This window comes from Molothrus aeneus, chromosome W, assembly GCF_037042795.1.
Source record: "Molothrus aeneus isolate 106 chromosome W, BPBGC_Maene_1.0, whole genome shotgun sequence".
Classification (NCBI taxonomy): domain Eukaryota; kingdom Metazoa; phylum Chordata; class Aves; order Passeriformes; family Icteridae; genus Molothrus; species Molothrus aeneus.
The window spans coordinates 3,534,528-3,560,238 of record NC_089679.1 but is presented as its reverse complement, the minus strand read 5'-3'; the positions used below and the strand labels follow the sequence as shown (position 1 = coordinate 3,560,238).

Here is a 25,711-nt window from a genome sequence, read left to right as displayed (position 1 = left end):
AAGTCACTAGGAGAATTGGCTCGCCTAGAGTGTTGGGTTGCTAAGCAAGCTAATCTTACATCAGCCACCTTATCAGACCTCCTATCAGACGAGGAAATAACGAGGAAGGCAACACTCCAGAATAGGGCAGCAATTGATTTCCTGTTGCTTTTACATAACCATCGGTGCGAAGAGCTCAAGGGCCTCTGCTGTTTGAATTTATCATCCCGGGCCAAGGACGCGAGAGCCTCCATTCAAAAAATGCAGGACATGGTCCATCAGATCAAGCAAGACACATCGGATTGGCTGGGGGACCTTTTCAAAAACTGGGGCCTCTCCGGTTGGATCAGCTCAATCTTAAAGACAGCTTTGCTAGTCCTGTTAGTTATACTTGCAGTTTTGGTTGCGTCAACGGTTGTTTGGAGATTAGATAAAGGACTTTTAGTTAAGTTGACGTCCCCCCCTAATGTTAATCAAGTGTCGGCCGAAGAAGAGGGACAGTCTATTGCGTTACAAGACGCTGAAGACTTACACATGGACTCTGAACTTGAAGGTCAAGACCCGCAAGATGTGTGTTAAGCCTTCACTTGATTTTTTTTTAAAACGAAAAAGGGGGAGATGTTGTAGTGTGTTTTGTTAAGTTATTAGGTTGGTTTGTTCCCATCCCCTTCTGTCTGAAAATGGTTCTGCCCCAGTTCTCCCTTCCCGCCTTTGGAGCTGTCTGTCTTCCTGGCTCCACCCCAGCCAACAATGTATCCCCTAAACTCCGCCCTGGTTTCCCTGGAAACCCTTGTATTTTTTCTTCTGATCCCTCCCCGGTACCCTGCCAATCACTCTCACTCCCCACCCTTACTGCTAGAATGTTCCAGCAGGGGAGTTTGATGGTTGGCTGAGGAACCGGGGCCCCTCCCCAGAATGTTTCCCGTTGGAGTTACCCACGTGTCAATCCCTTGGACCCCACTCCCCACTGCACCCCCATTGGCCCAATGCCTGGCCCCTCCCTACCCTTAAAACCTGTTGTCAGCCCCCCCCCCCCCCCCCCCCCCCCCGTCTTCTCCTGTCGGTCCCTCCGGGTTCATTATAGCCTGGATTAAGCCACAGTTGGAGTCCGCCGTCTTCTTTCTGCTGATTGCAGCCTTTACTAGACTCCGTCCTGCACAAGGTGTGCCTACAGCCGCAAGCTGGGCACTGCCTTAGGCGCTATCCCGAAGCCAGCTCTCGGGAGAAGTGCCCCCTCGTGCTGCTAGCAGTGCTGGAGCTAGCCGGACGCTGACAATTGAGAGCCACTGCTGCAGTTGTGGGTGCGGTGTAATTACCCGTACTCAGAAACACGGTTGTTATTTGAAGTAGGCTTTTGGCAAGAACAGACACTTATATTTTCTAGCCACCAATGATGATAAGACAGCCTTGAAATTGCTGTCTTCAGCAAGAATTATGTTAGAGGCGACCTTGACTCAATTAAGAGGGTCAGCCAGGCAACAATTTGTTGCGAGTCCCACAGGGGCAGAGGGAGCAGAGCAAGGCTCAAAGCAGAGATAGGCTCTGATCCCGATTGGCCTGGGGGAAAAGGTGCCCGAGAAAAGGGGTCAAGGAAAAATGTCATTGCCTTCAGTCCCACCATCCCGAAAACCCAAGGGAACCCTAAAGCGTCCTGAGACCCCAGAGAGTGCAGGGGCTTCAGACTCCGACTCAGACACAGATGACACTATTCCACTCCCTGATGAAATGAGGTTTTCTCCCAGCGATATCGAGGAGGCAGGTCGTTCTCTAAGAGCGTACCATCCCAATTCGCAGGAATCAGAGGGAGAGGAGGTGGAGCGGGACGGAGACAGTGGCATCAGTACAGGGGAGGCAGGGGGCGTCCCCGAAGGCACGCATGCGCAGGGAGTGCCTGCGGAGCGAGGTCGGGGGCGGGTCCGATCCTCTGTGATGTCTGGGGCGAAGAGGAGGGGCCATGCTCGGGGTTCGACATCCCGGGGCTCCACCCCCTCTCCGGTCTCGATGCCTTTAGTCTCAAACCCTATGGTTCAAACCCCTTCCACTCAAAAGAAACATTCAAGTATTCAACCCTCAATGCCAGCTCAGTTAACAGCCATGCAAACTCGGTCTCAAACACGGTTGCAAGCGTTGCAGTCTGCTGAGCAGGAACCGATCGAGTTCGTGTCGTCATCAAGGTTGTCCAGGCAGGCGACAACGCCACCTCGTGGAGGGACGATCACATTGCAGGACATGTCAGACCTGCTCAACAGCGCCACCACATCACCTGCTGGCCAAACTGCAACAATGCAACAATTTTTTCCAACAATTTATAAAAAGAAAGCTACATTAAAGAAAATAAAAACAACAACAACAACACAACAAAAGGATAATATTCCATCAACTTCAGGATCATATGAAGTTGAAGACGGTTCAGATGAAACACAGCCTCAAGGAGAAGAAATGATACACATTACAGCAAGAGAGGGAATTCCAGCATGGATGCTTTCAGCAGCGGAAGCAGCAAGGAATCTTCTGCAGTCTTTTGATGCAGCAAAAAGAACGCGTTCAAGAGAACCTCAAGTTTCTTTTTCAGATTTAGGAGCAAGACTGAGGACCTCAAGTCAAAGAATATGGAGCGAAGGATCACCAAGAGCCTCCACGATTACCATTGTGCAGGCAATGGCCAATGGAGTTTCCAGAGGAAGAAGAAGAACAACCGATAGAACCAATAGACTGGAAGGAAATTAGAAATGAATTATCAAAAGAAAAGGGTTTGATCAGAGGATCAGGAGACATAATAATGCCAGTGACATATGATGCACAAGGTCAAAATCCAAGGTGGGAAAGGTTGGGTCACGAAGTGATCAAAGACTTATCAAAGGCCATTCAGAACAATGGTCTGAATTCGCAGTTCTTCAAACAGCTCCTGAAGGGGACATTCAATACGTATGATTTCACGCCATTCGACATTCGATGTCTTGTGTCGATGATTCTCACTGACACACAAAGTCTTATCTGGGACAGAAGATGGAGAAGATATCTCACAGAGTTGAGAGCCAGCTATCAAGGCGGGCCAAACGCAAACCTCACAGAAGCACAGTTGGCAGGAGATCCTCCAGATGACAATCCAGTGGAGCAAGCAGCACGGCTTCCATGACGGGTGTTGAATGACATCAAAGAAGCAGCATGCAAAGCAATCTTGCAGATTGCTCCGGCGGGAGTTCCGGACGTCCCATTCTCATGCGTCAGGCAAGGTCCCACAGAACCATTCTCATCTTTCATAGATCGACTCTCGCAAGCTGTGGATCGACAGGTGACGATTGATGAGGCGAAGCAACCTCTCATGGAAAGTCTAGCTTTCGGCAATGCCAACCCGGATTGTCAACGGGTCATCAGCGCAATGCCAGGACGGCCATCCTTGGCAGAGATGGTGGAGGCATGCAGCAGAGTGGGAACACCTCAGCACGTCGCGTCGATCGTGAGGGATGAGCTGAGAGGAGAATGGGGAGAACAGATAAGAAGAAACCCGGAGAGGCAGTCAGAAGATCAGGACAAGGTAGTTGAAAAGATGCTGGAAAAGGTACTCCAACAACAGAATGAAAACATAAATAAAGTTCTTGCAACTATCCAGAAGAAGAACAATCCATCAGGAGGACAATGCTACAAATGTGGGGCGTTTGGACACTTGAAAAAGAATTGTCCACATGCACACGCACAAGTGCAGACACAAAAACCTGCAAAGCCACTCTGTGCGCGGTGTGGAAGAGGAAGACACTCTGTGAAGGAATGTTTTTCCCAGACAGACGTGGAAGGGAATCCTTTACCACTTCCGGGAAACGGGAGAAGGAGCGCGCCCACAAACCGTCAGCGCGCGTTGACACAAGTGATGGCGGTGACACAACAACCAACAGGACAATCATCGGGGATCGTCAAGCAGACGCCCTCAGCAAACTCCTCAGTTGATTCTCAAGCGACCCAGAACTCCTTCCACCAGGAGCACAGTGCACACTGGCAACTTCCAAATTAATTTGCTTTCTGGATGAAAGTCATGCGGAGGTTCCAACAGGGATCCGCGGAGATTCATACAAAAAACAAGATTTCTTAATAATAGGACAGGACAGGAGCAGAATCCTTGGACTTATTGTTTATCCATCAGTTGTTTCTGCAGACAAAAATACGGAACTGACAGTTCTAGCAAAAGCACTTCGTCCACCATTGACCGTGGCGGAAAACACTCAGATCGCGAGAGCTTTTGCTCTGCCACCACACGCCATTGAAGTCATGTCAATCTTCGATGAAGAAGGGCTTCCTTTGAGGGAACATGTCGAGATACATACCACATGGGTAAAACACATAGGTCGAGATTGACCCACGCTCACATGCCAATTAACTTGTGGAGACAGAACAATAGAGGTCAGAGGCATGCTCGACACAGGAGCAGATGTCACAGTAATATCCTACATCTTTTGGCCTCGCAACTGGAGCTTGATTGCGCCCTTGGGATCTCTCTCAGGCATAGGGGGAGTTTCTCTGTGTCTGCAGAGTGAGAATGCCATCGTTGTCACGGGACCAGGAAACAAGACGGCGATCATTCGTCCTTTCGTTGTGCAGAAGCCAATCACAGTTTGGGGACGAGATCTCTTGGCACAATGGGGCACGAAGATCGAGGTGGATTTTTAGTCGGGGTCACTGCGGCACTCTTCACATTGAAGTTGACTTGGAAAACAGATGATCCAGTCTGGGTGGATCAGTGGCCCCTGGAGCGAAAAAAGTTGAGTGCATTGAAAACCCTGGTCCAAGAACAGTTGCAGAAGGGGCACATCAAGCCAACAAACAGCCCTTGGAATTCTCCAGTGTTCGTCATCAAAAAGAAGCTGTCAGGCAAATGGAGGCTGTTGCACGATCTCAGGAAGATCAATGAAGTCCTCGAAGACATGGGACTGCTTCAGCTGGGTCTTCCATCTGTTTCGATGATTCCCAGAGATTGGCCGCTTGTGGTCATTGACCTCAAGGACTGTTTCTTCAGCATTCCGCTTCATCCGGATGATGCTCCGAGGCTTGCCTTTTCAGTTCCAAGTATCAACAAGGAAACGCCTCTGCAGCGGTACCATTGGGTCGTTCTTCCTCAAGGCCTGAAAAACTCGCCGACAATCTGCCAATGGTACGTGGCACGAGCTTTGTCACCAGCGCGGAAGAAATTCCCGAAGGTGAGGATCATTCACTATATGGATGATTTGCTCATTGCGGCATCGACACAACAAGAGCTGCAAAAGGCTCGTGACTGTGTGATTGCAGAAGTGCAAAAGGCAGGTCTGGAAATCAGTGTTTCAAAGATTCAGGAGGTCGCACCTTGGAAATATCTAGGGTGGAAAATCTCGGAGAAAACAATAAGGCCTCAAAAGATGGAAATCAGCACAAGAGTCAACAATCTGCATGATTTACAACAACTTCTAGGGGAAATCAATTGGATGAGGTCGATTTTGGGAATCACAAACAGTGACATTCCAGCATTGCTTGATCTCTTGAGAGGAGATGCAGACATTCGATCTCCCAGGACGCTCACAAAGGAAGTGAAGAAGGAGTTGGAAAAAGTTACAGATGCCATTCAGAAGAGACAGGCACATCGATTCGTTGAATCATTGCCTTTCCAGTTAGCAGTGTTGGGAAAGAAAGCACAATTCCATGGTTTGATCTTCCAATGGGATGCGTCTCAGAGAGATCCTTTGATAATCATAGAGTGGATTTTCTTACCCTATAGGCCTTCAAAGACAATTCTGACAGATTTGGAGATGGCAGCACAGATCATCATAAAGGGGAGAACAAGATTGCTGACAATGGCGGGACGAGAATTTTCAAAGATTTATCTGCCTTTGAAGAAAGATTATTTCGATTGGGCGATGCAGAAATCAAAAGATTTGTTAATTGCGTTGTTAGCTTTTCCAGGAGCTTGCACCATCAACTTTCCACAACATAGAATGTTGCAGTCACAAATATGCTACAGAGCAAAGCAAAAAATAAGTGAAGAACCTCTGGACGGGATCACAGTGTTCACTGATGGCTCAGGAAAGACACACAAGTCAGTGATCACGTGGATGAACTCAACGACAGGGGAATGGGAATCAAACGTGAAGACGGTTCAAGGCTCTCCACAAATTGTGGAGTTGGCAGCTGTTGTCCGAGCATTTCAGTTGTTCCAACAACCGCTCAATTTGGTCACAGACTCTGCATATGTTGCAGGTGTGGTCAAGCGATTGGAAGGTTCGCTCTTGAAAGAAGTCAGCAACGAAGTTTTATATTCCTATCTAGTGAGCATGAAAACAGTGCTAGAAAGCAGGAAAGAAGAATATTTCATCACTCACATCAGAGCGCACACAACACTTCCAGGATTTCTAGCGGAAGGGAATGCTCAGGCAGACAGATTGACAATGCCCATTTCACAAACACTTCCGGACATTTTTGAGCAAGCACGACTGAGTCATGCATTTTTTCATCAGAATGCGCAGGCGCTGATGGAATCCTTTCGTCTCACAAAAACTCAGGCGAGGGAAATCATTAGTGCTTGTCCAGATTGTCAACTCGTGCAACCACCTGCTTCAACAGGAGCAGTCAACCCACGAGGACTGCAAAGTCTTCAGCTGTGGCAAACAGATGTCACAAAATATCCATCATTTGGGAGACTCAAAAATGTTCATGTTTCAGTAGATACATTCTCAGGGGCAGTCTTTGCTTCAGCACATGCAGGGGAAACAGCAGAACATGCTTGTCGACATTTTTTACAAGCGTTTGCATCATTAGGTGTGCCTCAAGAAATAAAAACAGATAATGGTCCAACATATACAGGCAGGGTGCTTGACAGATTCCTGAAAAGATGGGGTGTCAGACACACATTTGGCATTCCACATTCACCCACAGGTCAGGCAATCATTGAAAGAACACATCACACCCTGAAATCCCTTTTGGACAGGCAGAAAAGGGGGGAGCCAGAAGCGACACCACACATGAAGTTAAACAAAGCATTGTATGTGTTGAATTTTCTTAACAGTTCGTCTTCTGAACCCAATCCACCAATCATGAGGCATTTTTCAAACAGCTCTCAGGCAAAACTAAGGGAGAATCCTTTAGTTTTGATCAGAAACCCAGAGACAGGACAAATAGAGGGTCCTTTCAAACTAATCACTTGGGGCAAGGGTTTCGCTTGTGTTTCCACAGGGCGAGGGCTGAAGTGGGTGTCAGCGCAGCATGTGAAGCCATTTCGGACAAGAGAGCAGGAGAGCACAGATCCCAGAGGCAGAGAAACGAGTACACAGACGGAGGAAGAAACTCAAGTTGTGAACAACGACTCAGAAGAGGGACAAAAAGAATAAAAACTTTGGGGGTTTTTTCCTTTGTGGCTTTGAGTGGAAGCATGACAATGATTTTTCATAAGGGTGAAGTTATGAGCTTCATGATGCTCATGCTTTCATCTGTTGCTTTAAGCAATGGAGCAAATCTACCCGTCAGTCAACCAAAACAAAATGTTTGGGAAACGTTAGCCCAGGCAGCAAATTTAGAAAGTATCTGCCTGACACATTCGAAACCAGGGAAACCATTCACAGCATGCATGGTTGGGTTGCCAGTGGATAAATGGCCAATTCCAGGGCATTCTCCAATGGAGATTTCGCAGGTCATCAAAGATCCTGTGAATGAATGGTGTGCTTGGACACATCTTTTACCTGTGGCTTCTACCGAACCGCAGGAATTGGAAATTTTCGGGTCCACAACAATGGAACTATGCATGAAATTCGAAATTTCGAATGTGTCAAGGACAAACAACAGCGTTGATGTCACACCAAATCACAAATATTATAGAAACGCATCAGCTTGGTGCAATCACACTGTGACGACAGCCAAAGGATCAATCCAGGTCCCAGTGCAATTGCCACGTGGGTTGTTTTTAATTTGTGGGGACAGAATTTGGCACGGCATTCCTGCAAATGCCAAGGGAGGTCCATGCAGCATTGGGAGGATTTCAATGTTGTCACCAGATTTGAAAGTATTGAGAGAGCAAAAACACAAAGAGAAAAGGTCCTTGCAACATTACAGTGCAGACTGTGATGATGAAGTGTACACCTGGGACAAGGCAAGGAGAATTGCGGCAGCAATTTTCTCACCTCAGACAGTGTCGGGGGTGGCCTTGACTCAACTGGACCACATGGGTTGTTGGTTGAGCAAGCATGCTCAATCAGTCTCTCTCGCTTTGAGTGATATGTTAAAAGACATAAGTAGTGTGAGAGAGGCAACTCTTCAAAATAGGGCAGCAATCGATTATCTATTGCTTGCTCATGGACATGGATGTGAAGAGTTTGAGGGAATGTGCTGCATGAATCTCTCGGATCATTCAAGATCAATTCATGAAAGTATTCAAAATATAAAAGACAGTATAAAGAAACTAGGCGAAATCACTGGGTCATGGATTGATGATGTGGCAGGATTTTTTGATCTTTCTCCCTTATGGAGAGGGTTTTTTAAAAATGGGATTTTATATTTTAATAATACTCTTAGTCCTCATGCTCATCGTCCCATGCATCTTTTTGTGTGTGCGACGTGTCATGAGTCAAGTTGCCAAAGAAGTCTTCTTGGTGCAAACAGAAGGGGGAGATGTGGGATCTCAGCACATCGTTCCCGATGTCCAGAGATGCCAGGAGAACCCTTGGGGGGGTCTCGAAAATCCTGGAATGTTGCCAAGAGTGTTTGGTGGCTTGATTTTGATCCATCTACAGAAGTAACAAGAGTTTGAGGACATGAGAATCACTTTAGAGTGAAGGGTGTAAAAGGGACACATTTAGAGGGTGAAATATAGACTTTAAGGTTTTTGGTACAGGGGGGTTATGGAGACAAGATGGAGGGATCAGGGCGTGTCTCATCCTTCTTCTTTCTTCTTCTTGTCCTCTATCTCCTGTGGTGATGTTGGCACTTGGGGATTGGTTTATGGTGAAAGTGCACTTGCTAACATGGGTGAAAAGTATTGGAAAATAAAGGTAAATATTATGTACATAGATTTTAGTATAAAAAGACATGACCGCCCATGGGTGGTCAGAGAGTGCCTGTGGTTGTCTTGCAGATCAGACCTCTGTTGGGCAGACAGAAAATTTTGTAGATAAGAAACAGTAAACAATCTGAAGACCGAAAAGCTGAAGAGTCCAGACTCGTCCTTTGAAACGCGTGCCACCCAAGAACCACTCTACCCGTGTCGGGGCAGAGACAGACAGCCGAACCCGACAGGCGGGCACTCGCTCGGGAGCCGCGCCCACTGCTGCCACCATATATGGGAGAGATCCCTCCCTGCGGGAGGCAGGGCGAGCCCAGGGGGCGGGAGCGGCACCGCCCCCGAGGGGAGGAGCGGGGCCGAAGCCGAACAAAACGGCAGGGGAAACCGGAAGTTTATTGGCAGTCGACTTCTGACTCTGAAGGGAACCACAGCTCCCCAGACCGCCCTGCGGAGCCGACCGAGTCCAGCAGCGACTCGGAAGCAGAGAAAACAGAATCAATGCGGTTTCGGATGAAACCAAATAAAACTTTTAACACAGTCGGGAACCAGCCCCAATACGAACTCACCGATTGGGGTAAAATCAAAATCGAATGCGCGGGATGGGCACCCGCAGCGTCGGTGCATGCCTTCCTGGTGAGAATTACAGGACCCCAGGGGAACCAGCAAAGAACGTATACTCCCGTTAATACTAAAGACATTCAGACAATAGTAAAAGCTATTTCAGAAAAAGGAATTAACTCAGGGGTGGTTTCCACTCTCGTGGATGGTCTTTTTAGCAATGATGATTTACTCCCTTTTGATATAGTGCAAATAAGCCGTATGCTTTTTGATGGGGCGGGTTTGATAATATTTAAACAGGAATGGACGGACCAATGTGCAACCATGCTCGCTCAGACAGCGGGGGAAGGGCAGCCACTCCACGGGTCGAGTTTATCTAGGTTGTTGGGGAAGCATGACAAAGTAGCCACGCCCCAGCAACAAGCTGCGCAGCTTCGGATTGAGGAAGTCAGGGCGACTTCCCGGGCGGCCAGAGAAGCTATACGCGCCGCATCCAGGGTGGTGGCCAAACCGACACCATGGTCGACCATCAAACAGGGGGAGAGTGAAGGCTTTACACGATTTGTCGACCGCCTTCAGGCTGCGGTGGACTCTTCTAATTTACCCGCTGTCGCAAAAGGCCCGGTGGTAGCCGACTGCCTTCGGCAGCAATGTAACACCGTAACCAAAGATATATTGCGTTCCCTGCCGGCCGGGGCCAGCCTGGCTGACATGATTAAGCATGTTGTGAGGGAAGAGCAGCTGACCCCACTTCAAGCAGCCGTCCACACCCTAACCAGTTGTGATGGCCTGCTTCAGATGTGGTCAGTCAGGTCATGTCGCGGCAAGCTGACCCCAGCCGGCACAGCTTCCCCAGAGCAGTTGGGCCCAACAAAGTGATCAAAAGCACACAGAAAGGGAGAAACATGACCTACCCCAAAGCCTTGCCCACAAGGGTCACCGACGTCCCGACTGGCGATGAGGAAGCCTTCCAGATAGGCCGCTCAGCCAGGTCAGGCTCGGACCCAATCCTTCGCATGTTAGAAGCTACCTTTCTATCCCTGAATGAATCTAACCCTAACCTAACCAACTCCTGCTGGCTTTGCTACGATGTTAAACCCCCATTTTACGAAGGAGTCGCTTTAGATACCCCCTTCAGCTATTCCACAGCCGACGCCCCTCGCCAGTGCAGATGGGACACACCCTGCAAAGGAATTACCCTGAGTCAAGTCACAGGTCAGGGCAGATGCTTTGGCAATGCAACCCTAGCTAAGCGGAAAGGCGACGTCTGCACCGAAGTAGTTGAGCCCGACAGGAAGAATAATAAGTGGGTAGTCCCATCCGCATCTGGGATGTGGGTTTGCCAGAGATCTGGAGTGAGTCCCTGCGTGTTTCTTGCCAAATTCGATAACTCTAACGACTTTTGTGTTCAAGTTCTGATCGTCCCTAGGGTCCTGTACCACTCAGACGAAGAGGTGTACCACCTTTTCGAAGAAAACAGCCGGCTCCACAAGAGAGAAATATTAACAGGTATAACTATCGCAATGCTGCTCGGCCTAGGGGCGGCTGGAACGGCAACAGGTGTCTCAGCCCTAGCAACTCAACACCAAGGACTGTCCCAGCTGCAGATGACCATCGATGAGGACCTGCAGAGGATCGAGAAATCCATTTCCTTTCTAGAAAAGTCAGTCTCCTCGCTCTCAGAAGTGGTCCTGCAGAACAGGCGAGGACTGGATCTCCTGCTCATGCAGCAAGGAGGCCTGTGTGCCGCCTTGAAAGAGGAATGTTGTTTCTACGCTGACCACACAGGAGTCGTTAGAGACTCCATGGCAGAACTCCGAAACAGACTGGCTCAGAGACAGAAAGACAGGGAAGCCCAACAGGGCTGGTTCGAATCCTGGTTCAATCGATCACCATGGCTAACCACCCTAATTTCTACCCTAATAGGTCCATTTGCAATGCTGCTTTTAGCTATTACCTTCGGGCCATGCCTGCTGAACAAGCTAGTCTCATTCGTTCAGGCCCGCCTAGAACGGGCTAGCATCCTGTTCGTGGGACAGCAACAATTACTGTGAATTCAACAGGGAACACTGCCAGTCACAAGAGACTTGCCTGGCAGAAACTTACTCAGGTTTCCCAAGACCCTTTTCCCTAGTCAGATCTCAACCTCCTACCTCATTTCAGTGCCTATGTATAGGACTACCTCGTTCATTTGTGAAAGAGGGGGGGGAAGTGTGGTAGGTAAGGGACAGGCGTTCGGAAGATTTCGGGCTGTGACGGAAAATTACAGGACTCCTTCTGCCCCTCTCCCCAGAGATAAGGATCACCCTTGGAATGTAGCCAAACATGTAGCCCCCCTAACCTATAGATGCCAGTAACTTTCCACTCCATACTAACCCTAGAAAGTATAGCCAAACCCCTTTCTGACGTAGAGAAACCCCTTAGTCCATAAAACCCCTTGAGACAGAAGAATAAATCGCCTTTAACCGTCCACCACATTGGTGCTAGCGTCCGTTACTGGCCCGAGAGGTCCCGGAAGGGGATTGCCGTGCTGAACTCCGAAACTAGGTCGCCGCTACCTTCCCAAGAAGGCAACAGTTTTCATAATGCTCTTTAGTTCTCTGAAATGTACTCCGTTTATCCAAGGTATGCCATTCAAAATATATTTTTCCTTATTTTTCCTTTCAAGATACAGTAATTACCTAGAAAATAATCTCTACTTTCTTTGTCATTTAGCTAACAAAGTTTGTCAGGCAGTTAGGGATCAGAGCCATCAACCCTATGTGTCTCTTGGGCTTGGGAACAGCCTATCCCTTGCTGGTGTGAAATTTTAGGTTAAACTAGCCAGTCAGTGAGGAAACTAAGATATTGCTAACCTTTTATTTCTTTTTCCACTACATGGTACTTGTAAAAGCCTGACGATGCTTTAGTGTCCTCTGCCACTCTATAGCCTGTGGGGTTTTGTTGTGTTTTAATTTGCATCATCTTTGGGTCCTGTCCTCAAATGCATCCATATGTTTTGCTCCCTACACAAAAAGACTTTTGTCATGGATATGCCCTAACATTCAGACATAGTGCCTGAGTCTTTAGCTTCTTTGGTAATTTGTTCTCAAATTGAATAGTCCTGAGGAGCCCTAAATATTTTAAAATAATGTTATTAAACCTGTTACTCAGAAGAAAGTCAAGAGTTTTTGCTTACAGGGGTTTTACTGCTTGAGGAAAGGGTCATTTATCTGGAGAGTATTGTTCACACTCCAGATTCTGGATTAGTTGTAATAGTTTGTGTCAATTAAAATCCTTTTCGAAGGAAGGATAAACAAACTGTATTATTCACTTTTCTCAGAGCAATCAGCAATAAAAATATGATACAGTAGTGAGACAGAGTGGAAATTTTCCAGAGTAGAAATCCATTTTGATTTAGGTGAAATGTACATCTTAGAATTTAGTCTGTAGCTTGTAAACATAGCTGTTTGGTCTGACTGCCTGTTCTCGCAAAAAACCTATGCTCTAAGAAACTGCTTCGGCCAAAAGACAGATAAAGAAGGGCCTCTTGAACTCTGAAACAGACGGAGAGGCTGCAGGAGACAGGGCAGGATGACCCAGGAGTTCTTTCTGTACTTTCTGATAAAAAAAACTAACTGCAAGTGTAACGCAAAATCAGTAAAATGAATATTTATGAACCTGTTGTGAAATTCCATGCATATGGATTAGTAAGGAAGATAAAAAGAGATCTGGAGTTCCCAGATGCATGCATGTCTTTTTGAGGGGACCGATGCCCACATGCACGCAGCACTGTAATAAACATACCAGCTTTACAACTTTGACAAAAGTTGCGGAGTTTGTTTTTTTTTTCCGCAATTCAGTAGTCCCTCCCGTGACGGTGTTCACAGGGGTTTTCAGATGAGGGAAGAAACGAGGATTTGACTCCATGTTTCAGAAGGCTTGATTTATTATTTTATGATATATGTTACATTAAAACAATACTAAAAGAATAGAAGAAAAAGTTTCTTCAGAAGGCTTAGCTAAGAATAGAAAGGAAAGAATGATAACAAAGGCAGCTGTCTCAGACTCTCTGTCCGAGCCAGCTGGGCTGTGATTGGCCATTAATGTTAAACATCCAAGATGGGCCAATCAAAGATCCACCTGTTGCATTCCACAGCAGCAGATAATCAATGTTTACATTTTGTTCCTGAGGCCTCTCAGCTTCTCAGGAGGAAAAATCCTAAGGAAAGGATTTTTCATTAAAAGATGTCTGCGACACCCTTCTTTCACCCATCAGTGACCAAGTGACCTTTTGTTACTGGACTTTTATTTCAGTCACCTTTTGGAAGTAGCCGTTACTCAGACATTGTTGAACAGTCCCTGTGATGGTGGGTCCTGGCTTGTGGCCATGGTTCCTGATACATTGTTATGGTTATAATAATGGTCAACACACAAGTACTTCATTTTGTGTGTGAGTAGTTCCTCTAAGTCATTGCTATCTTAAAGAACAATGATAAATAGATTACTTCCATGCATTAGAAAGCTGCACAATTCAACATGTATGCTTGCCCCTTTTGCTTTCCAGATGCTTGCTGCAAAAATATTCCATGTTCTGCAGTTGCAGATTCATGCAGATCCTTACTGATTCTATGATCTCTTCCAGGTCCTACTGGAAAGAGTGGGTTTGGTTGTTGTTTTTCTAGGATTATAGAAATTGAGTCAGCAAGGATTTTAAGTATGTGCTTGAATGCAGTTGCATTTGGTAGAGCCATTTGCCTTCTTACATTTGGCAGTGTCCTCGAGTGTCTTTTGATGCAGTCTTAGAGCTGACTGGGAACTGTAGGACTCTGGTCTCCCTATATTTCATGATGACTGTATTGCTCCACACTGTTGGCTCTTTAGAAACTGCCTGACTGATTATTCCTACTTAACAGGGCCATTGCTTGTTTGCCAGTGGCAGTTCCTTTGAGCTGGTGACTCTGAAACATGAAAGAACCTTCAAACTGGGCCAAGGAAACAATGCTTATATTTTTCCAGATAATAAATAAAAATATCTTCTCTTAAACTTTAAGTCTAAGCTATTAGCATGTCTTCTCATGTTCCCTTGCTATACAGAGGCACAGTCAGTGAAGCAGCATAAAGAGGTATTCCAGCATTATAAGCTGAGAACTTGACACGGGCAGTCTCTTGGTGATCCTCCAGTTAGCCCTCACCTCCTGGCCTATGCCAAGAGTGGCTGCCCCCTATCCGCCCCTTGAGCTGGTCTGGGTGGCAGTAGAGCAGGGCTGCCTAATTCCCTGAGGAAGCAAAGCTGCTCTGTGCGGCTGCTGATAGGAATCCCGAGTCGAGGAAGCCAGAACAAAGGAGATAAGAGGGGCCACTTGTATAAGTTCTCAAGAAGGTTTAATCTCCAAGAGGGTCCAGGAACAAGTCACAGAGCTCCAACTGGGTAACAGCAACTTAAGAACAGGGGAGGGTACTACAGGAGAATAACCAATAGTAGAACATCAGGGGAGGAACGTAGGGCGGGGATCAGATTCTAGGTAACTAATAGGGGATGACACGGGAGGGGATCAGGCTTGGCACACCAATGGAACTTCGAGGGAAGAGTGATAGACAAGGAAGGTTCTAGAGAAAGGGATGGGGTTACATTTGATGAACAAGGGAAGAGGGCAGTACTTCCAGGATTGGCAGGGAAGGGTCTGGAAATCAGGGAGGCGCAAGGGAGATTGACATGGGGACTGACATAAGATTAGGCGGGAAAATAGTAGTAAACAACTTCAGGGCAAAACCATTGGGGAAACCGAACGGGGTACATGGACCAAACCATTATAAACTCACAATAAGCAACACCTTAAGATTACAACAGAAAAACAATCTACCACAAGAACTCAAATCAGAAGCATGAATGAAAGCAAAATCACTTAAGGATGGATGTTAGGCATGTGCTACATATGTGACGTGCACAGTGAGCTCACTCAACTGGATATTTCTAAGAAAACAAAAGGGTGTTATTAAAGGCTTTGAGAGCTGCTGCATTATGGGTTCCTCTGCTTATTTTTGCAAGGAAGGAGATAATAAGTGTTAATATGCACTTCTTGATGTTATGTCTGCACAAGCGAGGGTAGAAAAAAAGCACTAGAGATATTTCTCTGCCGCCCCTTTTCTCTCCCTTTCCTCCCTGAGCTGCTAAGCTCCAACTGATGCCTTTTCCTTGGTCCTAAAAATTAACAGCCAGACACGGTTAAGGCATAAAAGGTTTTTACCGTGGTATTTAATAAGGATCCTTATGGTGCACCACTTCGTTGAGGTGGAATGCACTGAAACGCACATACACTCGATAGATCGCATATACAATTTTATAGACTTTACAAATCAGCATATCTAACAAAGATGCCCCAATGAGAGGCTTGAATGAATAGCGTGATATCCTCCCATCCTGAGGAATTCCCCCCTGGATGGGTGAAATCTTTAGTTTACAGGATGTCTTCTATAGAGGACCTTGGTTTCTCAAGATAATGTAGGGCTTTCTGGCCTCCAACTGCAAGGCATCTAGGATATTTGGTCTCCTGGACTAACAGAATACTAGGACTATGCTAAATTATCAGATTTAAGGAATTACAAGTATGCATGCTTAGAGTACTGAGGATACATAAAAGCTATATAAAAGAAAAGGCAAAAAAATATCTTGGCATCACAATGCCTTGTCAAAAGCCACCTATTAAGGTAAATGACTAGCACACATGGTAATAGTTTTCCAAATGTGTAAAAAGCTATGGGAAGATTTTTTTTAAATAACATTCTAGATGATGCACAGCTTCTCGGCTGCAGGCTGCATATTTAAAAATTATGTGGCCCTAATTGGAAATAATTTTATTGTAGGTGTGCCTCTTGCTGTGGTCCTCAGCAGTGTTCAACATATTAGTGATAAGGTTTTCCTAGAGGCTGCTAAGGTAAGTGTGGAAGCAGAGTAGGCTATGACTCCTGACATAATGGTGTGTTACAAGTACATATTATAATATTGGCTTTTCACAAATATTAGAATGAATTCTATATGTATAATGTTAAAGTAACTTTGCTATAATTTTTTTATTTCTGTTGTTAAATAAACTTAGACATAGTAGTGTATGCTGATATAGTATGCTTGTGTTAAACTGCCTGGTGATTGGGATAATATTCAATGAACATAGGATGATGACCTTTGCCAAACTATCAGTACTTACTGTCTGGACAAAAGCCAAAACTGGAGATGATAACAAGAACAGACTAAAACCACCGCCAAGAAAAAAGGTGGACCCGAGGAGGAGACATGCTAAACAATTCTTGGAACATGTAAACTAGTTTGGGGAAAAGTTTTAATATATATATTATTGTTTATGAATATGCAGTAGACTGATGCAATAGAAAGGGTATTTAAAAGGCGTCTCCAAAATAGGAGGTGTGCTCTTGGCAGAATGCCAAGCACCCGGCCATATATATCTCTGCTTTATTGTCTTTGTCTCCTATTGTCCTTTATTAAACTTTGAAATTTTTCCAGGAGAGTGAACCTCGTTTTTCACACTTGGGCGCTTTGTCCAGGATGTAATACCTTGCCTCCGAAGATCCCTGGAGATTCTGAGCAGGGAAGGCAGGCCCTGCCGAGTTCAGCGGCCTCACTTCGTTTCTTCTGGTGTGCATCGGCAGTTGCAGGTCACCACCCCATGGACAAAAAGAGACACATAAAGCAAAGGAAAGGGAAAAGGCTCCCTAAGAACCACGGTAGCTAGCCCCACAATTCTTGTGCATGAAGACCTGAAGAAGAAGATAGGATTACAAGTATTTTTTGGGGGGCAGATACGGGGGATGAATGGTGTGTGAGTGAGACATGGGCTGGCTATTCCAGACCTGCAAAGTGATTGTAGAGTTTCTGAGGGCTGCAGTTCTGAGTTTTTTGTGAGAAAACCGGCCAGCGAGGAAATGAAGCGAGACATAAGAAGAGTGAAAGATCCACTGGGGTGACTGGGACTGGGTCTCAGGTTGGACCCCTTGGAGAAAGGGAGCCGAGGGTTTCCTAGCACAATCCACTAGTAAATGGGATAAAAGGGAGGGCCGTCTAAAAAAGTTGCCAGATTGAGGGATTGGGACACACAGGGGGCTATGGGAAGTGTGGGATACAATACCCAAGAGAATCTGGGGTTGGCCAACAACATTTGAGATTTTACAATACCTGTGGATGGATATTAACAAGTGACTTGAAAATAAAAGGTATCTTATTGTTGTCTTGTTGTGAGCGAAAATGAGTGAGAGAGACATATTAAAAAAATAAAAATGAGTGAGTATGAATGAATGAAAGTATATGTGCCATGGTTTGACACTGGCACAATGCCAGTGCCCCCATGAAGATACCTTCTCCCTGGTTTCTGCTGTGAGATGTGACCAGGAATAAGCAAAGCAGGCTCCTACTTAGGGAAAAAAGAACCAGAACTTTATTAACTACTCTACAACTACAGATAAAAAGGAACACACACACAGGGAAAATGAAAACCTCACAAATGCATTTCCTCCTCCCGCCACCAAATTTCCAACACAATACATCTATTCCTCAAATCACCAACTCTCGGTCCAGCACCACCTTTTAGACAATCAATCCTCAGTTCATCAAGAGGAGAGGAGTCCTTCTTGTACCATGGGCTTCCCCTGGAAACACAGTCGAAGCCTCGTGTGTTTCTGTGTCACTCGTGGCACCGACCGGAGTACATCTGCCGTCGTGACCTCTTCCTTTCATGTCCAGTGGTCTCACCACTGAACACGGACCAGAGCTGCTTCTAGGGTTGTCTTTTAAGGATGCTCTGTCCCGATCCAAAAAAGGCACAGTCTCCTCCTTTGGGACACCTGTCCCCACAATCTCTCCTTTGGGACACCTGTTTCCCCCATATTTTTTCACCCCCTGGGGCCGAGGGGCATCAACACTGAACCCTCTTGGTTCTGAGGCCATTGCCTCCCCCTAGAATGCAGTCTCTGTGTCTCAAGGAACATGGTTCTGTCCATGGCTGTACAAAAAGAGTCCAGCAAAAGCCACTCCATCATCTCTTCCCACTAGGATTCTTCTCTACTCTTCTACTATCTCTCGCTCACCCAGACCTCTCTCACACTTGCACATTTCCTTCCTCATCTTCCACTCTATCTTCCAGGAGAGGTCAATGATCTGTAAAGTTCTCATTCTCCAAAAAGGGGTTAAAAGCTCCTACAAGTGGCTGGCTGAACCCCCCCCTTCTTCTCCTTCCCAGCCGTGCTGCCGGCACAGGCCCATGTTTATCAAGCTTCAAGGTTACAGTCCCAGGCAGCGTCTCTCTTTCTCTCTCTCTCTCTGTGTCTCTCAGGGGGGGCTGCCCGATGGCTCCCAGTGTCTCCCTCTCTCTCTTCCACCCTTCCACCCCCGGGGTCAGGCCTACCTCTCTCGGCCACATGGCTTTCCCCTCCCCCTGCCCAGCCAGCAGCTGGGCCGGGGGAGAGACCCGAACTCTTTCCTGCCGGAAACCCAAGAGGACCCTCCCCGGGGAGAGCTCTGCTTTTAACCCCATGTTCTCAGAGGCGTGTCCATGTCCCAATGGCCAGGTTAAATGCCAATATTAAAGCCTGAATATCCATTGGCCAAAAACACAGCATCCCAAAAAACACATTTCCTGTCAAACCACCACATTATGTAATATGGATTGTTGATTTAAAGTTTATTTTCTGGAGGGAAGTGGATTGTATTATATTATTGGAGAGGAAGGATTTTCTGTGCTGTGAAGTGTGGGAGGTGTTCAAGTTGTCGGAGGAGTGGGTTGGAGCAGGGAAACAGAGGCCAGGGACGAACAAGTAAAATCCTGGAAAAATGGGACAAGGAACCAGTAAGTTGGGTTCAAGGAAAAAAAGGAGTAAAAAGGTGCCAGCAGACAGAGCCCAAGATAGTCTCCTGGGGATTAAGCTAGCTGACTGGGATATTGATCCTTGTACAAAGGAAAGGATAAACTGAAGATGATTCAGTATTGTATGATAGAATGGACAAAAAAGGAAATAAGACCCAACCACATCTATTGGCCAAGATACAGGTCTCTTGAAGCTTGGATTTGCCAAGCCTTAAATTTATTTGTAAATTCAAAAGAACCATTTGATCCAGAAGAAAAAGAATCAGCCTCTTGTTGGACAGGAGACACAGGATCCCTGAGGGTAAAAGTTTTTAAGATATCAAAAACCCCAGAGACAGAGCAAGCAGAGGAAAAGAAAGAAAAGGGCTGGGAACCCCTGGAAATATTACCTCCCCAGTCTGTGCCCAGAGCTCCAGCTCTTCTGCCTGTGCCAGGAGCTCTCCCTCCTCCCATGATGAGGGCCCTGCCTCCCCCGTCTGTGCTGGGAGCCTTCATTCCCACACCCGCCTCTGCCCCATTGGCAGTTTCAGATTCACTGCTGACTCTCACCCCTGCCTCTGCCCCATTGGTGGTCTCGGCTTCACTGCCGACCCCCGCCCTTGCCTCTGTTCCCTCGGAGATACCGGCTCCCGCTGTCCAAATGAAACCCCTTCCTAACAGAGGGGCACCATACCAAAATACTAGGAGCTCAGTTAAAACCCAAAAGCAACTTGACAATCCCTCTCCTATCACTACTCCAAAACAAGGGAAAAGGGTTATAAAGATTGAAGAACAAAAAGGTCGGGATCAAGAGGTTAGTTTATTCCCATTACAAGAAGCACCTATGGGAAGGGTCCAAGGAGGAACAAGATTTGTAAATGCCCCCCTGACTTCTTCAGAAGTCAGAAATTTTAAAAAAGAAATTAAAGGATTATTGGAAGATCCCATAGGTACAGCTGAACATTTAGATCAATTCTTAGGTCCCAACATTTTTACTTGGGAAGAAATTCAGTCAATAATGAAAATAATATTTTCCCAAGAGGAGATGCAGATGATTAGAGCTGCTGGAATGAGAATTTGGGAGAGAGAGAATCAACAAGGTCCACCAGAGGACCAGAAAATGCCAATAACATCTAACTGGAAGCAAAATGAAGAGGTGGGGCAAGGACATAGGAATGATTATTGTAATCTGATAATCAGAGCAATAAAAGAGGCGGCACCCTGAGGGCAAAAATGTCAGAAAAGATTTTGAGGGACAGCAAGGAAAGGAAGAAATCCCAACTGAGTGGTTAGAGAGGCTCCAAAAGCATATGAAACAGTACTCTGGTCTGGAATAGACCCTGATACCATAGCGGGGCAAGCCCTATTGAGGGTTAATTTTGTCACTCATGCCCAGCCAGATATTAGAAAAAAACTGGAAAAGATGGAGGACTGGCATAATAAATCACTAAATGAACTATTAAAAGAAGCTCAAATGGTTTATATACTGAGAGATGAAGAAAAAGCCAAAGTGGAAGCAAAAGTAATGATAGCCACTATGTGACAGAGTAACTTCCAGAGGAATCTGAAGCCCCGAGGTACCACTCCCAAAAATTTAGGTTTTTGAGACAGGGAAAAGGGAAGAAACAGAGCCCCAGCATGATCAAAATCCCAGAAGCAATCTAAAAATGCCTATTTCTATTGTGTGGAAGCGGGACAATATAAGAGGGAATGCCCTCACCTAAAAAAGGACCTGAAAATATTCCAAGAGATACACCCAGAACAAGAATAGGGAGGTCATGGGCTCTATTTTCTGGGGGATAAGTACCAGCTGGAGCCTTTTATAACTTTAAAAGTAGGCCCCCAAGAGGAGGTATTAGAATTTGTAGTTGATACTAGTGAAGAGAGAACTTGTGTAGTAAATATTCCAAGGGGGATGTGATGTCAGTAATCACACTATGAAGGTAACAGGAGCAAAAGGAGAAGGGTTTAAAGTTCCTGTCACTAAAATATAGTAATTGAAGGGGAAACCAGAATAGGGATGGGACATGTCTTATTAGTTCCTGGAGCTGGTAGCAACTTATTGGGGAGAGACTTAGAGGTGCAGTTAGGAATAGGAGTCATACCAGAAGAAGGGAAGAAGACAGCAAAAGTGTTGAAACTTGGCCAAGAAGATGAAATAAAGATTAACAAAAAGGTTTGGGCTGGGGAAGGAAACGGGGGGACGGGACGGGACTGAATATTGACCCCATAAGGGTCATGATTGAGAGAGAAGAATGTCCCATACGTGTTTGTCAGTACCCTATATCCTTAGAAGGAAGAGAAAGCTTAAAGCCAGTAATAGAAGAATTGATAAAGGATGGGACACTGGAACCTTGTATGTCTCCTCATAATACCCCTATTCTCCCAGTAAAGAAGTCTGATGGGAATTATAGATTAGTTCAAGACTTAAGGGAAATTAACAAGAGAACTCGGACCTGTTACCCAGTGGTACCCAATCCCTATACTCTTTTAAGTAAAGTCACACCCCAGCATCAGTGGTTTAGTGTAGTGGATCTTAAGGATGCTTTTTGGGCTTGCCCATTAGCAGGGGAAAGCTGAAATATTTTCGCCTTTGAATGGCAGGATACTGAGAGAAAGCAGCAACTAAGATGGACAAAATTACCACAGGGATTTATTGAGTCTTCAAACCTATTTGGACAAGCTTTAGAAGAAATATTACAAACTTTCCCCACCCCTCCTGGAATACAAATTACCCAATACATGGAAGATCTTTTATTATCAGGGGAAGCTGAAGTAAAGGAGGCTACTATAAAACTTTTGACTTTTCTTCGAGAAAAAGGATTAAGAGTATCGAAAGGGAAACTACAATTTGTGGAATCAAGTAAAATATCTTGGTCACTTAATAAGCAAAGGTAGATGAAAGCTAAATCCTGAGAAGATTGCAGGGATTTTATCTCTTCCCCCTCTCTCTACAAAGAAGAAAGTTCGAAGGCTGCTTGTATTATTGGGATATTGTAGACTATGGATTGAAGGGTATACACAGGCAGTAAAAATTTTATATGAAAAATTGACAGAGGGAGATGATATAAAATGGACCAGGGAAGATGATAATAAATTAGAACAACTGAAGTTGAAACTAGCCTTGGTACCAGCTTTGAGCTTAGCTTCATTAGAAAAGCCCTTCCACCTGTATATAAATGTAGAAGGTGGAGTAGCTCATGGAGTTTGATTCAGGAATGGGGAGGAGTGAAGAGACCAGTAGTTTATTTATCAAAATTGTTGGATCCAGTGAGCCATGGCTGGCCAGTATGTATTCAAGCTATAGCAGCTACTGCTATTTTGGTAGAGGAGACCTGTAAAATTACTTTTGAAAGTAAACTAATTGTGTGTACACCTCATGCAGTTCGAAATGTGTTAAATCAAAAAGCTGAAAAATGGTTAACAGACTCTAGGATGTTAAAATATGAAGCAATATTGATAGACAGTGATGACTTAACACTAGAAGTAAACAAAAGTTTGAATCCAGCACAATTTTTATATCGGGAACCAAAAAGTAATTTAACACAAAATTGTTTAGACAAATTTTTGTTTAGACAAATTTACACAAAATTTAATCCAATACCAAACTAAAGTTTGGGAAGATCTAGTAGAACAAGCCCTTCCAGAAGGGGAAAGAATATATGTTGATGGTTCATCCAGATGCATACAAGGGAAAAAAATATCAGGATATGCCTTGGTTTATCACCGAAGGGGTATTGGGGACAGACAAAGGTGATACAGAGACTCCATCATCAGAAGGCATAAAAAGGCACTTTATTATTAGAAATCCACAGTTCTTATAGAAACAGCGGTGGACCTAAGACCTGACTGGCCTTTAGGAATCTTCTCTCACCTATTGGTCAAGAAGGGACAATTCCTTCTTGTAAACATCTTTGACAAACAGTGATTGACTGCAAGGTGCAGAGATTGAGGCAGTAATTGTTTTAATTCTTTCTTTGAGCTTTCTCACAGCTTCTCACAGCTTCCCAGGAAAATCCTGGGAGAGCTATGTCTCTCTCTGTTCAGAGGATATGTGATTACCACATTGGTTGATGGGCAAAAAATGCAGACGATTGAAAAAGGAAGATTACCTTCAAATTGGTCGGCTCAATCTTGTGTCTTATATGCTCTAAAAAGAGCACTGGAATATTTAGCACACAAGAAAGGAACCATATATACTGATTCAAAGTATGCTTTTGGGGTAGTACACACCTTTGGAAAAAATTGGGAAGAAAGGGGGTTACTAAATTCAATAGGAAAGGGACTGATACATGAAGGACTCATTTTAGAGGTTTTAGAGGCATTAAAATTGCCTGAAGAAATTGCTGTAGTACATGTTAAAGGACACCAAAGGGGAATGACCTCAGAAATACAAGGGAGTAATTTGGCAGATCAAGAGGCTAAAGATGCAGCAGAGAATGGGACCAAAGGGGGTTATGTTAATTTTGACCCCAGATAAGGAAGAATTGGAAGTTCCAAAGTTTAGTGAAGCAGAAGAAAAGGAATTAAGATAGGGGGAGAGAAAGATCAGTCTGGGAAATGGAAACTTCCTGATGGGAGACAGTTACTTAATAAGCCACTTACTCAGAAAATATTAGAAGACATGCATCAAAAAACTCATTGGAGCACTCAGGCTTTGTGTGATCACTTTTTAAGGAATTATGGGTGCATTGGAATTTTTGGATTGGGAAAACAAATAACTGAGAAATGTATAACATGCCAAAAGGTGAATAAAAAGGTAATGAGAAAAACAACATTAGGAGACCACGAGTTAGCTCTGCGACCATTTCAAAGTACCCAAGTGGACTTTACTGAACTTCCCCAAGTGCAGAGGTGGAAGCTTTTATTAGTAGTAATAGACCATTTAGCTCATTGGGTAGAAGCAGTTCCCACTGTCAGAGCTACAGCTAATGTGGTATGTAAAACCCTTTTGGAACAAATTATTCACAGGTATGGAATGGTTAATAGAATAGACTCAGATAGAGGAACACATTTTACATCATCAAGTTTACAGATAATAACTCAAGCCTTGGGAATAAAAGGGAATTACATCCCCCATGGCATCCACAGAATTTGGGCGAGGTAGAAAGAATGAACCAGACTTTAAGGAGAACTTTAACAAAATTAATGATTTAAACCCAAATGTCGTGGATAAAATATTTACCTTTGGCTCTATTGAGGGTCCAAATACAACCCAGGTCAGACCTGGGAGTGTCACCCTATGAGATGATGTTCAGATTACCCTTTCTGACCACCCAACATGAAACTGCTGCTTATGAAGTAGGGGAAATGAGTGTTAGAAAATATGTCACCAGAATTGCAAAAACTCTTGAAAATTTGCAGTTGAAAGGGATAATCCCTCAAACCACACCTTTAGAATTTAAAATCCATAATATCCATCCAGGGGAATGAGTACTAGTGAAAACATGGAAAGAACAATCTTTAACTCCACAATGGGAAGGTCGTTTCAGGTACTACTGACAACTGAGGCAGCAATTTGAACCAGAGAAAGAGGTTGGATCCATGCCAGAAGAATCAAAGGACCTGTGATGGAACCTGAGGAGTGGACTATCACATCTAAACCGGCTGATACCAAATTGACTCTCAAGCGGACACTGGGTGGTAATGTTTTGGGAAGACGCAAGTGAACCAAGGAATGTACAAAGAATCACACCTAATTGGGAAATAAGGCCAAGCTTGCACCAGTGGTTTCAAGTGCTGCCTGGACAAGTCCTGAGACACCTCCAACACTCCCCTTGGGGAGAAATACTTCCACTTCAAACAGGAGGATCACGACTGTTTCCATAAGAGAATTTTCATATTTTGGCCTTATCCTGTGACTTATACAAAGAAGAGGAAGAATTACAACTTCCATCAGTGCCATAGCATATACCCAGTTTGATTCATCCCAATACTGGACATGCTAGCTGGGTTAAATGTAAATGTTTAAATTGTGGAAAAAATTGGTATTGTAGTTCACAAAATCAATGCTCTGGTTGCATGAAATGTCGAGCATCAAATCTATCCACTATCCAGATAGAACTCAGAACAACTGAAATAATTAGCAAAAAGGAAGTGACGAGGAAATAGAGGGCAGGACTGGGTTGGCTGCTGTACTCGCCACCAAGATCATATACACCTCACCTGCTATGGGCAGCAGCCCCATAGGCAGGGAAGGTGAGGATATAAGCCATACCGGACTTCTGTTATTCCTTTTTCTGTCACTCTTTTTTTTGTCTTTTCCCTTTTGGGATACCAGCAAAATCATGTCACAAATGCTACTGAAAGCTTTACATGGAAAAACCCTGAGGTTCCT

General features: G+C 45.1%; 1 pseudogene; it reads left to right on the top strand.

The window, feature by feature from the left end:
• Nucleotides 1–25,711, top strand: part of LOC136568501 (NAD-dependent malic enzyme, mitochondrial-like) — a 67,816-nt pseudogene that overhangs the window by 26,752 nt on the left and 15,353 nt on the right.